This window comes from Apium graveolens, chromosome 7 (genome assembly GCF_009905375.1).
Source record: "Apium graveolens cultivar Ventura chromosome 7, ASM990537v1, whole genome shotgun sequence".
Lineage (NCBI taxonomy): Eukaryota > Viridiplantae > Streptophyta > Magnoliopsida > Apiales > Apiaceae > Apium > Apium graveolens.
This window is the reverse complement of record NC_133653.1, coordinates 15,351,078-15,363,317: the sequence shown is the minus strand read 5'-3', so window position 1 is coordinate 15,363,317 and position 12,240 is coordinate 15,351,078. Positions and strand designations below refer to the sequence as shown.

Genomic DNA, 12,240 nt, shown 5'->3' with positions numbered 1-12,240 from the left:
TTGCAGAAAAGTTTTATATATCTGTATACATAAAAATATTATTTGCAAAAGCATAACATTGTAGTATTTTTATTTAAAATAGAAATGATTCATTATTCAATTTAAATTTTAATATTATAACTCCTATATCTAACTAATATTTAATATAATAAAAAATTAATCTCTATCCTATTTTGCACTCGTTATCTTTTTCGGTGTAGAAAAAGTTCGATCGCGTTTTAAAAAATTCAAATTTATAGGACTGAATTAGATTTTTTAAATACTGGGCCTGTTTTTATTTATATGTTTATATTCTTAAAATTTATTACAAATATTTCTTTTTAAATTATTATCTAGAAAAAAATGGATTTAAGAAAATTAGGATTTATTATGGCTGAATCGATTTTTATCCATTTTTCTTTAAATTCTCGTATTTTATCCAGGTTTTTGTTTAAATCTAATCGGGAATTTTTAAAATCAGAGTTTATATGGGTTTTTTAAAATTCGACTTAACTTCTGATTTTTTGTGTTGTAGACGTGGCTTGATTTTCCAAATTTTTTAAAACTCGTTTAAGGTTTGTGACCCAAACTTTGTCCAAGATTAATCTTAATTTTCAAATTGAACCAAATTTTAAATTATGAATTTTTCGAACATTTTATCGAACCCTAATGAAGGGGTGTACATGAGCTTTTTTCCAGAAATATTATAGCTTTTGATAAAATTGGTCCTAAAAAATTTCTTTTGGACAAAATAATAAATGGTATATATGATTGCTTATATGATCATGGTCAATTAGATACTTTTTTCTACAAGAATCTTTATTGGGGAAATTAGAGGATCAGATAATTTAAATTCTTTTTTTGATAGACATGGAAAAATGCAAAAATATCTTAATTGGATTTAATAATGATTCCCAAATTAAGTGTGACATTTCGTGACTGATCATAATTAAGGTTATAAAATTAGAATTCTGTTCGACTTGCTTTTGTTCCGAGAAAATGAGCAAATAAAACCAGTAAAGTATTCAGAATGAGTACTGAGAATAACTAATCGGATATTTTTGGGGCAACTTTAAAATGATAACGATAATATTTGGAAAAGTAAAATACGATTACTATAAATCAAATCGAGTAGGTACATACAACTACTGTATTAAGTTTATATTAAAAATGACAAAAAAATTATTGTTTAATTAGAATATTTAAAAATACAATCATTTAGAAAAATGTCCAATTTTGACCGTTTGAATACTCTACTCCTATTATATAATATATTTTACTGATAATTGTGTATTTTAATATATGTGAAATATTTCGTTTACAATTAGATATCTCATATATCGAATATATATCATGTTCTTGCAGGAAGTTTAGTATAGTTTTTTTTAGTATCCCAAAAGTTATAATTAACCAAATTTCAGAAATTAATTATTATTCTTAATTTTATATAAAATTAAGTTAAAATTGGACCCCACTATTCAACACTCTTCCCCAAACATACACTATAGATAAAAGAGTATCTTTAGACATAATAAAAACAAAACCCCTCTAAAAAATCGATTAATTATGCGATTAATATAAACATAACCAATTAATACTCTGTTTAATTAATTCGATTAATTATTGATAATTCGATTAATACCTGAAATGTTACTCTACCGAAAAATGCCGATTTTTATTTTTTAGAACAATGTCGAAAACTATTTTATGGTAACTATTTTATATAATAATGTTATAATGTTATAACAATTCTTTTTAATTAAAAAAATTGCATTTCTCTCAAATTATTGTCGATTTCTTTAGATTACAAAATTTTAGTGCTACGCAGCAGTAGATATAGATGCTAAAATAGCCAAAAAAATGGCAAATAAATAATGACATTATTATATTTCCAATAAAGTTATAATCATAAGTTGCGTACTATTATTTTCTCTATTTTTTAATATATGACGTTTAATTTTTTAACACATATATTATTTATAAAAAAATTTGAAAAAAATTATTTTAATTATATAATCAAACTATCTAAACATACATATGTGCCCAGAAAGTCAAATTTTTTTATAATAAAAAAACAGAGTATTCATCAGGACATCTTACATTCACCTCGTCGGCAAATCTCCGCTCTACACTCCCTGAAAAACATGCCGGCAACAGCCACGATGATCGGAGCTCTCCTTGGCTTCGGCACTCAAATTTATTCAAATGCCCTCTGTAAACTCCTCTTAATGCGCCGTAAGCTCTTCATTTCTCTACTCAATTTTTACAATTATTTTTACATATAATCAAGATTATACTTACATGTTTATATATGCAAATCCCTAATTTGGGTTTGTTGATATATGGATATAGATTCTTCGAGCATTTGTTGGGGATTGGATTAGGGTCAATTGCTGTGATTCAGTTGGTTAAGTGGGAAGTCAGCTTGATGAAGATCTTGATAAAAAATGCTCGAAAAGGCTAAGGCTGCTAATGAGCGTCGTTATTTCGGTAATGTTTTCGTGTGTTTGGTGTGTTCTTTTTTGCGAAAGATTAGATTTTTATGGCTATTTGTTTTATGAGTTCTGTTGAGAGTTGCAATGTTGATTGTTCGGAAATTTCGTTGTGTGTTATTGTGTTGTATGATTGTTGATAAAATGTGTTTCTGGTATTTTAGGGTGTGGATTTAGTAGTGGAATATGTGATTAGGCCTTAGGGTGTTAATGTATTTTGGGTACTAATTAAAAATCAAATTTTGAGAAAGTTGAGTTTTAGTGAAGTGAAGCACTTTGTAATTGGTGGGGTTAAGGCGTTTTGTTGGATGTGTAATGGGATTTTATAGTGTGTTTTTGGAAGAAGTACAATCTACAATGTGCTTTGTCTTAGGTTTGGGTTGTTTTTAAGTCATATTGTGTTAAATTGAAAAATTGAACCATTTTGGGTCGTAAAAATATAAGCTCCACTTTGCCTTGATGCGGTTTTGCTGAAACCATCTACATCATTCTCTCACTAATACTTGTGACACATTTGGGTATTGCTTAGAATATCCCTTGACTGCCATCAAAGCTGCATTTTGGTGTCTTGTAAATAAAAATTACGGATAAATTGGAAAATGAAATTAGTACTTTTGAGTTAGTTTTGATTCAACTAATATTGTAGGTTGCATTCAAAGGTTTAAGTTAGTGAGGTCGTTGGAGAATTTAAACTCAACTCTCGCCCTGACACTTGAAACGAGTTGTGAAACTTTAGATCATAGTCAAACAATACACTTATTTTTCATATGCATATATAAACTGGTCAATATTATAATATATTTTGATAAGTGCTTCATTATGTTTAGCTCATTTTACAACTTCAATAGCCTCGTTTTGTTCACTCGAGGTTGGGAGTTCAAATTTTATCGTAGACAAGAAAAAAGTCACAATTATACCAGAAGTCTTCATATACAAGAAAACATTCATAAACACTATATAAGCTATACAAGAAGCAGAGGAAAAATCTTCTTCAAAAGACCATAAGCTACAACAACATTACAAACACAACATCCATTTATTCAACTATACCAAAATTACAATAACACTCATAAATCTTACTTATCTTTTGTACACAACATTCATTCAACTTTGATCTATGCTAATAAAACTACACTAATATTCATAGTTGTGGCGCGTTATTAGAAATGCAGCAAGGTTGAAGCTAACAAAAGCCTTGATAACAGTATAGCTAATATTCTCAATGTTCATCTTGCGCTCTAGATTTGGCCTTGATCGAAAAAGCAAGGTCGTAAGCGGCTATAAAAAGTATCAGAGGAACTATTCCCATTAAAAGAAGTACAAGAGTAAAAGCCCACATCTCCGTCTCCATCTGCAAGAGTAAAAGAACTGAAGAAGAAGAACGTTAAAACCCCACTCTTCTCGGTTACTTTAATTATTATTGACTGAGCCCAACACTACCAACCAAATATGATAGAATTATGCTTTAATATTTTAAATTTAAATTCATTTTAATAATTGGTTGATGTTGACCAAATCATTAGGATAAAAATTTTGGATTAGTTATGATTTAATTTTGAATATATTTTTATTATAGTTGTATGGTTTTTGGGAGATAAGATGTTATTGTTATAAATTAGCTTATATAAAGGTCACTCCGATGATTATAATTATCTACATGTTCATGTTATATTTTGTTCTTATGTAGACACCTGCAACCCTAGTTATTTACATACACCTAAAAACCAACAAAACCCAACTTATACTTAATTTAAAGTTTTCCTTAATTTTTTATTTTTGTTTATATAGAAGTCAAACATGTTAAAGTCCCTGCGAAGCACGGTCACTAAAGTAAGTTTCTTGCTTGAAGTTGTGTATATCTATATAAAATATTAGCACCTTGCATTTTTCACAAAGATTCTTGCCTCATTACTTGTCCACTAGCAAGGTAATTGTCTAGTCTAGCAAGCAAAAACTTGTCTTCACTTTTTACCAATAACAAAAACTCTGAGTTCTGCATTTTAGCCCAACGTCGAGACAGAATATAAACAGCCCCCCATGTGTGTATATATATACACGTGTTGCAGTTTGCAGTTTTATTAACTCTCAAGGCCGGGTTAGGATGCATAACTCATAGTTTTTGTTGTTGGTGAAAAGTGAAGACAATTTTTCGTTTGCTAGACTAGACAATTACCTTGTTAGTGGACAAGTAACGAGGCAAAAATCTTTGTGAAAAATACAAGGTGAAATTATTTTATTCTAATATATATAGGTTCTGGCAAGAAAATTATTTCAGTGACCATGTATTGCGCGAACTTTTACAAGTTTTACTTTTATATAAACACAAATAACAAATAAAATAAAATGTTAAATTAAAGAGAATCTAGGCTTGGCTGGTACCGTTGGGCTCGATAGTTAATGATCAAAGTAATTGAGAAGATGAGTGCGGTTTTACTATTCTTCAGCTCTTTTTTCTCTTGCCAATGGAGACAGATGTGTGGGCTTTTACTCTTGCAATGAAAATGAGTCTTTTGATACTTGTTTTTGTAGTCGCTTACAAGCTCGTTTGTTTGATCAAGGCCAAAATTAGGGTAAAAGATGGATAATATAAATGTTAGTTATACTATGATCATGACTTTTGTTAGCTTCAACCTTGCTACATCTTTGGTAACCGTGCCAGAATTTATGAAAGTTCGTTTAGTTGAATGAATGTTGTGTATAAAAGGTAGGTAAGGTCTATGAATGTTTTTGTAATATTGTTATAGTTAAATGAATGGATGTTTTGTTTTAATGTTGTTGTAGTTTATGGTCTTTTGAAGAAGTTGTGGCTCAACTTCTTGTATATGAATGTAGCTTATGTTGTGATTATGCATCTTTTTCTTGTATATGAAGACATTATGTATAATTGTTGTTTTTTTCTTGTAAACGACAAAATTCGAACTCCCGACCTCGCGTGAAGAATTAGCTGAATAAAATGATGAACTTATCAAATTATATTATAATGTTGACCAATTTTTATATCCACATGACAAATAAGTGCAATGTTTGACTATGCTCCAGAGATTCAAAACTCGTTTCAACTGTAGGATGAGAGTTTAAGAGTTGCAAAGCAGATCAAGCTAACAACGCCAGGTCCGCTTTTAAAAGGGAATTTGTATAATATGCCCCGGTTTATGAGTCACTTTATTAATATATCTCTTCTTATTCAATAATTATTAATATGTCCTATGGTTAAATTTTAACTCATATAAATATACTTCAGTTATAAAAATAATATATATCTACTAAATATTTCTAGAATACCCTTAGATTTACATAAAATTATGTTTTAAGAGATTATCTTGAATTAACCATCAACTGCCAAGTAGTAAAATTAGTTCTCCAAATTATTTCTCCTATTACGTTAGATAGAGATTAATCACATGGTTCCTTCGGAGAAAAGAAGCACTGCAAGTCAGGAACTACAATGTCTTGTACATTTAAAATGCAAGAGGTGTTTCTTCGTACCAGGTGGTTTAACATTTAATTTACTTAAGTATATAACTTGGTTGGTTTTACCTATAGGCAAACACCATAATGTAACCACCTAAACTTTACTAAGTTGCTTTTCAAAGTATGTCGTATAACTATCACCATAATAGTTTCAACTTTCATATGTTATTTTATGTTAGAAGATTAAACTTTCCACAACGTATTTTGCATTTTACTGACATCATTTTCCAATTATCAAAATGCAGCCTCCAAAATAAAGAATTTAATATTTGCCATGCATGATTGATAGGGGCGGGCGCTATCATGCATACATAAATTTGGATGTGTTTATGTTATGTAGTAAAACTAGAGGTTGTAGTCTCAGAAAAGCCTTGCAGCCTTGCAGTTTTCTTAGTTTGAAGCATAAAATATCTCTGTGTTTCTGCATATGTAATGTCATCTGCCTAACAAAACTTGAGATTTCAAATGAGCTACTGTGCCTATACAACAAATTCGGGCAGAAGCCAATATGCGTATTAAAAGTAGATGTCACAGCAATCAACAGGATGTAACATGAATGTAACAAAAATACTAATTAATTAACGTCACATCATGGTTGTCACGGCGCTCGACTAGTCGTCGACTAGTCGCGACTAGTCGAGCAGTCGAGAATGAGAAGTCGACTGAACTTGTCGACTGGAGAAATTTGGATATTTCGGGCGACTAGTCGACTGACTGGTCGACTGGGCGACTAGTCCGGTCGACTAGTCGTTCCAGGTCATCGACTAATACATTTTAAAGACCCAAATCTGGTTGCAATCTGGTTGAAAACCATTTTAACAGAAAATTCAGCCCTAATTTCTAATCAAATGATAAAAACCCAGCCCAAACAGATGCTCTTCAGACCTTTTCCACTTTTCAGATCTTCTTCAACCCTAATTTACAGTAAGCTTCTTTTTCTTTTTTCTTCATATGTATATATATACATATATGTACAATAGTATAAGTATAAATGATATAAAGTTATAACTGTATATATATATTATGTATGTATTAATATATACACGAATTTGCGTGTGTATATACATATATTTATTCATGTATGTATACAATTATAAGTTTTCCATCAGTTGTTTACCGGTGAGACTAAGTTTAAACTGTAAATTATAATAAATAACAAAGTTGTAACAAATCATCATCCTTGGATATGAAATATAAGGACCTAAATACAATATTTTGGTAGATGTTGGAAACTTAAAATTTAAAAGTCTAAATTATAATATATATAAATATATATGCTATATTATATTTAATTACTTTTTTTTTGGTCGACTAGTCTACGACTAGTCCACGACTAGTCGACTAGTCGACTAGCCGGAGGTCCATCGACTCGCCTCGACTTAGCGCCATGACAACCATGCGTCACATAGAGTGAGAGAGTAATTCTGAGATGTCACCATACCACATAATTATAAATATAAAAAGTTAAAATTATATATTATTACAAAATCAGTAAAGGTAGGGATAAAAAAGATTTTTAAAGATGTGTAGTAGTGAAGTTAACCATAGTTAAATTTAAATTAGATTTTTTTTTGATTTGGGATATATATTTAATTAAAATTAAAAGTAGGACATATTTGTAAATCACTTTTTGAGACGGGACTTATTAGAAAAAACCCCAAAAAAAAACCCTATCCAATCTTGTTCTCAAAAAATCAGGTATTTTTAAAACCGGAATAAACCCCAGCCCGATGGCTTTTTATATATCTCTGATCAGGACATCACAATACACATTCACCTTGTCGGCTAATCTCCCCTCCCTGAAAAACATGCCGGCGACAGCCATGATGATCCGAGCTCTCCTCGGCTTCGGCACCCAAATTTACTCTCATTCCCTCCGTAAACTCCCCTTAATGTGCCGTAAATTCTTCTTTCTTTTCTCTTCATTTCTCTACTCAATTTTACATTTTTGTACATACAAAACATGTTCATGATTTTACTTGCATGTCTATGTATGCATATCCCTGATTTGGGTTTCTTGATAAATGGGATTAGGGTCTATTGATGTGAATCAGTTGGTTAATTGGGAGGTTAAGCTTGATGAAGATCTTGAGAAACAGCTCGAAAAAGCTAAGGCTGTTAACGAATACAGTTTTTTTGGTATTGTTTTCATGTGTTCTTTCATGTTAATGATTGGATATTTATGGCCTATTTGTGTGGGTTTGAGTTGTGAATGCTTGGAATTAGAGTTGCAATGTTGGTTGTTTGGAAATTCTCGTGTGTGTTGTTGCGTTGTATGGTTGTTGATAAAATGGGTTTCGGGTATCTTAGAGTGTGGTTTGGAAGTGGAATATATAAGTAGGGTGTTAATGTATTTTGGGTACTAATAAGAAATCGCGTTTTGAGAAAATTGGGTTTTAGTAAATTGAAGCACTTTGTAATTGGTGGGTTTTAAGGTGTTTTGTTGGTGGGTTAGGGGATGTTATTCTGGGTTTTCGGATAAGTACAATGTGGTTTGTACCTGTTAGGTTTTGGTTCTTTATGATGTAATATTTTGTTAAATTGAAAAATTGAACCATTGTGGGTCTGAATCTATAACTCCATCCAGTGTTTATGCGGTTCAACTTGAACCATCTACATCATTCTCTCAGTAAAACTTTTTACACATTTGGGTAAGCTTAGCGTATCCCTTGATTGCTATCAAAGCCGCATTTTGCTGTCCAGCAAAAAAGTTAAGGATTAATTTGAAAATGATATTAGTTCTGAATTAGCTTTGATTCAACCAATTTCGTTAGGTTGCATTCAAAGGTTAAAGTTAGTGAGGTCGCTGGAGAATTTTGTCGAAATTAGGCTGTAATATGAATAATGGATTCCCGATATGCGTTGTAAAGAGAGGAGAGATTAATCAAATAGATATGGTATCAAGTTTGTATTTACTAGAAGCTACAATCGAGCAAGCCATCAGTTAAAGGGGAAAAACCTGTTGAATGATTTTGTTCTTACGTGTTGTCTGTTGGTCTATTTCAAAGAACCAGAAAGCAGCTACATTTTGCCAAGAACTATTGTTTTATGGTTTGTGGTGGATTTTATTTAAAGTTGGGTCTTAATTCATGGAGTACCTGTTCAGAGTATAAGGGTAAACTCATTTTTAAATTTTAATTATCTGTTTTCCTTATCACATTGATTATTCAACTGAACCAGACAACTAAACATTTATAGAAAATTACTTGGTATCAGCTGCACACCCTCTGTCACCATAACCAGACACACTTCACATAGTTCTATTATACACACTGGGAATGGGCGATTACAAATGCATGCTGTTGATTTGACACATAAATAACTCGGTCCCTTTATTATTTTAGCTGCCTCTCCCTCTAAAAGTACTTGTTTAGTTAAAGAATAGAAAACATTTAGTTTCTTTATTATCATGTTTTGAAATTGGATGTTTGTTTAGTCAGTAATTAGTGATTGCATATTTAAGCCCTTTTGTCTTGCATTCTTTTTATTAGATGTGGAGTTTAAATCTGCAGATGAAGACGAAGATTAGCACTGTGGTAGCATGGAATGAATAACTTGACATCTTGGTGATGGGCACTCACTTGCCAAGATCGGTTATTGTTTGTGCTAGGCTTTTAGTGTTTAGCTGTAAGGGGGGTTTTATGGCTTTCGCCTTTCTGTCAATACTGGTTCATTTATACCTGTTTCTGGAAATTCAGTTGTGATTTTCTGCTCCGAAAATTCAAGATGTCCTGATGCCAAAAAATTACTCACTCCAGTTTCCTAAATGGATCGAGTTAATGACAAGCTTTTGTATTCATCTTGCAGTGAAGCATGATTACCACTGAAATCAGCGGTGTTACGAATTACCCATTATTTTCAAGTAAAAAAGTCCACATATATGTGCATGGCATTTTGTTGGTATTGGCCGAAGCTTATTGTTTTAAAGATTTTAGAGACTGACAGCAAGCTGAGTACTTCAAGATCAGAAAGACCTGACCATTAATTTGGGCTCACTGAAGGAGAAATTCAGCTGAGTCTGATTTGCTATTACCCCGGCCCTGGGGATTACATAACTTGATGAGAACTTTTGGGCTGGACACTTTGTAAAACAGACAGTGGCCTAGGCCTTGTAGCCTAAATAAATATCATATGAAACTGAACAAAATATTTAAAAATTGAAAGAATTCCTATAAAATTTTTATTAATTAATGATCAGACCTTCCGGGCTTTAAGCATGAATATGATGCAGATACATCACTGGGCAAGGGTCCCAAAAATGCAGTGGTTTTTGCATTCACTAATAAGTCACCTCTTTAATTATTTTTGTATTTTATGTTTGTGCATTATCCAAATGCCCCTGCCTGGCCTCTCTTTCTTTCTTTTGTCAGCTTAACATGCATGTGTCTCTCATTTAATCTTCTTTTCAACCAATTTGCATGTCACTGCATTTAACTTCATTGGCTTCATCTCTATGTCTCGTACTCTAAGTACTGTCCTTTTCTTTTCTAAAGCCTCTCAATTATGTTAAATTTAGGTCTAGATCATGTTTTTCGCTTCATTTGCAAGATGGTAGGTAACGATCAGAGTAAATTTCTGAGAGCTATAATCAGAGTAAATTTCATGTTCATTCAGCTGTCCCTTAACGAGTTTTAGGAGAAGTCATGTACTCGGACACAGTTTGTCTTCACGAGTTTTAGAAGAAGTCATATACTCGGACACTGTTTGTCTTCGTTGAGACTCGAACTTCGAATTCTTACACGAATCCTCGAATTCCAAAAGGACTCCATTTGGACTGATGTACATCAATAATGTTTAATTGCGTGTTTAAATATTAGGTATTTGAAATATAGATTTTTTGAAATTTTTTGGCGTTATTCTAAAACAATAAACTGCTGAACAAGTTTTATTTCAACATCTAATCACTTTTTAATTTTAAAATATAGCTTATACGTATTTTAGCTTTACTGTACATGAAGTCAGTTATGTTAGGCATATATGGGTTCCACTTGAACTTATTATCAGGAACAAACAAGAAAATATCAGATTCAGGTCATTCACACTCTCTCTTCTCTTGTCATACATGTATGTTTTCTATAGCATTTTAAGTTCTTCCTATTTCACAGCCACCACTTGACAAATGCAAACATTAGAGTTTAATATGTTCATTTGCAACACAGACAAACAACCCCTCCCTGCCCCTCCCACATCACACACACACAGAACATACATAGATATTTAGATATATGTAGTACTGGCTGAGTTCTGGTTAGGATTCTCTATGTTGTATGCATGGCTAGGGAGAATGGCACTTGTGCTTACAACATTATGACCCTCTTCTTATTCATCGTCTTTTTCGTTGTCCAGGTCATGCCTCACCAAGAAAACACCTCACAACCGCCCCTTCCATCAAATTCAGGTACTCCTCAATCTACCTATGATGTTGCGAAGAAATCAAACCTCCAAAATTTAACAAATCCCTACAGAGACGGCTCCGCCATCACTAGGATCAACAAACAAGAACCTACTAAGCAGCACAATAGTCCGTCCAAGGTTCAACATAAAAAGGCCTATAGATCATCTCAAAATCATCAAGGATCAATGTGGCGAGACCTAGCTATCAATGCCAGTGCTCATGAAGTTCCCAGTGGTCCAAATCCCATCTCTAATAGGTAGTTTAGAAATTCCATATTCAAATGAAATACAGAAAGGTCTCCCAAGTATTTGTAATATGTAATCATGCATGTATATCTCATAGTTTCTGCATCTTGATCATATTTTGTACAACCAGAAGTCCTGTAATGAACTCCTAATTATAGGTTTATACTCCAATCATATATGAGAGTATTCAGATGCTATGAGATTGCTTTTTCTAGTGACTGATTGATGTTACATTGTACTATACTTTTCAAATTTTAATCATGTCTTGGAAATTGAATGGATCCCTCATTTGTACCTTATCCACATGATGTGCTTCTTTGAGGTATTTGCTTTTCTAAATTAATTTCCCTTGAATTTATTTGGTCTGAGATCTCTGTAAACTGAATTTCAAAAAATTTCTCACTCCCAATCCGGTATTAAAATGAAATAAACCCTCTTTTTAAATGGATATGATAAGAAACGAATGCATATAAATTTTAACCAAACATGACATTCCTCTGTTTGGTTAGCTTCAAGCTCTATAACCAAGTGAGAACTAGGGTCCTTTGTTCAGTCTCTCTATTTACCATTCTATGGTCACAAAGCTTCATTTGGAATAAGTTAACCCAAGCCTACAAGAAAAATTCTCGACGATAGCAGTTGCTACAAGAAAAATTCA

General features: G+C 32.1%; 1 long non-coding RNA gene across 1 annotated transcript; it reads left to right on the top strand.

The window, feature by feature from the left end:
• Positions 1-2,038: 2,038 nt before the first annotated feature.
• Positions 2,039-11,792, top strand: LOC141671370 (uncharacterized). Its single transcript, XR_012555121.1, has 3 exons — positions 2,039-2,214; positions 2,332-2,469; positions 9,434-11,792. It is a non-coding gene; the product is annotated as an uncharacterized LOC141671370 (long non-coding RNA).
• The last annotated feature ends 448 nt before the right edge of the window (positions 11,793-12,240 follow it).